Source organism: Sturnira hondurensis, unplaced genomic scaffold (assembly GCF_014824575.4).
Source record: "Sturnira hondurensis isolate 20B ecotype Veracruz unplaced genomic scaffold, ASM1482457v3 Scaffold0015793, whole genome shotgun sequence".
Lineage (NCBI taxonomy): Eukaryota > Metazoa > Chordata > Mammalia > Chiroptera > Phyllostomidae > Sturnira > Sturnira hondurensis.
In genome coordinates, this window is record NW_028088424.1 from 2818727 (window position 1) to 2822034 (window position 3308).

Consider the following 3308-nt stretch of genomic DNA (forward strand, 5'->3'; position numbering starts at 1 on the left):
TCAGATTCCCCATGCTCCAACTCTCTCTTTGACCTACCCAGTCCTCTCACGCAGCTACTCCCAATATATCAGTTCTTTGTCCTTACAGAGGCCTCTCCTTACTGGTTCCCTGATTTTTCCTATTTACTGTATTGTGCCTTCACTTCCCTACATGTCCAGCTTTGATTCCCTGGTCCAGCATGCCAATGACTCACTGCACTCATCAATAGTAAAAGCTTCCTGGCCTTGATGGCCTCACGTTGCCTCTGTCTTGTAAAACGCTAGCCCTGGAAAATCACATGTTTGCGACCTCTATGTTCACCCCTGGACAGCTGGGGGCTGTTCTAGAAAAACCACGTAAATAGACACATTGGTGCCGAGGGATAATTCTCAACTAGGCTCCGACACTAGACTGCCTGACAATCCTACTAACATTTCTCACCACTCCTTCATATTCTCTTCTGTAAGTGTCTTCCCTTTCCCCCAAACTGACCCCTCCCTCAGCCACCACTTCCATCTCAGCGAGTGACTGGTCTTGCTTCCTTCTTCCAAAGGAAGGAACACCTTCAACTGCCCATCCCAAGCCCACCACCCCCTGTGCCCACATCGTCCCTTCCTCCTTTGCCCCTGCACATGGAAGCAGCAGCTCCCCTTTCCCTGGGCACTGACCTTTCTCTCCTGCTTTCTTGGGTCTTTTTCACCCATTCTGTATCCATTCGACAAGCAATGCCAGTGACTTTTACAGGTAATGGGGAGACAAAGACCCCACTTTCATGGAGCTTGTGCTCTGGATAAAGACACATAGTAAGTCCATGATGACAAATGCTGTAAGAAACGTGCAGTGAGGTGAGGAGGCTAGCAGGTCATGAAGGGGGGACTTGTATTTTACATGGAGAGTTGGGTATGTACTCAGGGCCTTTCTATACTCTCAAGTTTCTGTGGTGAGTAAGGCACTAGAGCAAATATGAAATGAAATTTGTTTGTAATATTGAATGTAATTTTTTCTTCTAATTTTGCCACTTCATGGGATGGTGGAAATGTATTTTTCTTTCAAATTAAGGTCCTCCCAACCCTCTCCGTGTTGCTAATGGGCCCTCTAAGTTCCTTCCTGAGCCATCACACATCACTCAGCTTTCACACACTCTGGGCCAGAAAGGGTGAAAAACTGCATTTCCTTAGCAATGCCATGTTCTTTCTCACCTCTGGGTCCCCACGGAACCAGTGCATCTTGCTTTCTCTGGAACACTCTTCAGCACCCCCCAGTGGCCTTATCCATCCTTGACTCTTACTTCATCCTCAGGTCTCAGCTTAAATATCACCTTTCCTGACACCTGATCCAGGTTGCATAGTCCCTCATTCTATGGTCTCTCCAAGACCAGTATACAGCTGGCACTCGCAGGTACAGTTGTATCGAATTGTTAAAATATTGACGTGCTTCTTCACTGTTGTAAGTAGCTGCGTTCACCCTACCCGCTCCCGCCTGCCCCCCACACAGAGGCGCCTTCGGGGGGGCCACAAGAGCCTGCAACTCACGTCATAGCATATAACCCAGGAGAGGGTCTCCAGGGTTCTGCTCTGGTGCTATAACTGATGTCCACCGGTATGCAGTCTGTAAAGTGTTTTTAACGTTCCTTCTAGTTATATCCTAAGACCCCACTCTTCATTTGATTTCTAATTTGATGTTTCTCTTTCTCACTGAACCCTAAACACCTCCAGGGAAGGTTCGGTGTCTGTCTTATTCACTGCTCTATCCCCTCACCTCGGGCAGCACCTGCCACAAAGTAGGAACTTGATATTCGCTAGCTGTTCGCATGACTGAGTGAATGAACACAAGAATGAAGTGATAATATATATGCATACCAGCCATGGTTACCTGCCATGTTCATCTTCATCTTTGTAGTCTATGTGCATGAGTGCAAATAGAATCTATACCTGACCAAGGAAGATGCCTTTGAACTTGAATCGCATAGCACTGCTCACTGCCCAGAATCCTGATCAAGTCCACACTGAGGACTGGTGTGGGGTCCAGTCCCAGGGTCCACTTGTGCCTGGAGAAGGTGTGTTCTGCCTGCCCCAGCCCCTGATCATGGGTCACCACACCCCGTCCTTCCTCCAGCTGGTGACAATGTCCAGACAGTGATCAGCTCTTCTGCGCTGAAGCAGGCTGAGAAATCTTGGGTTAGGAGACCCGGAACGGCAGGAACATTGCTACGGGACTTGTCCCATGCCTGTTACTCAAAGCCATGGTTTCATGGTTACTCAAAGCCATGGTTTCTGGTGGACAAGGCAGACCAAGCAAAACCAGGGACCTTCCTTCTTTGGAGTTCTCTCCAAGGGGGGAAACCTGTGTTTAGGAGATGGGAAGAGCAAATAGGGCGCAGAAGAACAGGGTGGTATGATCTGTGAAGGGTCTGCCAGCCCCCAAGTCTCGATGTCCTGGCTTGGCCTTTCTGGCAACAGCACTGTGCTGCTTCCTCTTCCTGAGCAGGTGAGCCCAGGAGCTCGGCTGTCGACCCCAGCTCAGAGAAAGTAACCCACAGGGGTCTGTCTGTTTGCGGTCTGGCTTCCTGCCGTGATGGCCACCAACAGCCCATTGGAAACGCGGCAATGAGCAGGAAGAGCCAAGTTGCAAAACTAACAGGGGAGGAATCTTTCCAAGGGAGCCACAGTTTGGAACTCAAGGGTCCAGCCCAGGAGTCCTCCCATACTCTCTGTCCAGGAGGAAAGACAGTGGGTGTTTCAAGACGAGGAGGTCTCTCACAAACAACCACACCGCACCACCAGACCCGAGCTGGGAAGTCAGCGGCAGCACTGGCCCTCAGCCACATTTGGCCAAGCTCTCCATCATCCCCTGCATCAGGCCTCTCAGTCTCCTGAGACACTGGTTTTAACTGCACATTCTCGGATTCCAGCCACACAGGCACCGAGGCTGCAAATCTGGGGCAGCGGATTCCACTCTAGGTGGTCCCTAGACCACATGCACAGAACACTGACAGGGGCTGCTGGGGGCACCTCGTCCAGCCCTGTCCAGCTAAGGGCTGGGGAAACACTCCCTCAGGAGGCTCTTCAGTGCCACAGGGACAGGCAGGAAGTTCTACAGACGCAACTTAGTGTCTGGATGTCAGCAAGACACTTCCCCAGGCTCAGCACAGCTCACCACACATGCTGGAAAGCAGGGTTAGCATCCCAAATAAGTCCAACTGTTTGCGGCCAGGAGTGGCTGCGATGACGTAATATCAGAAGGACAGATGTAAGCTCCTGTAAGCAATTTGAAAGTCCAACAACCAGAGCACATGCTGTTGGCGATGGGTCTTAGCAACAGATGATAT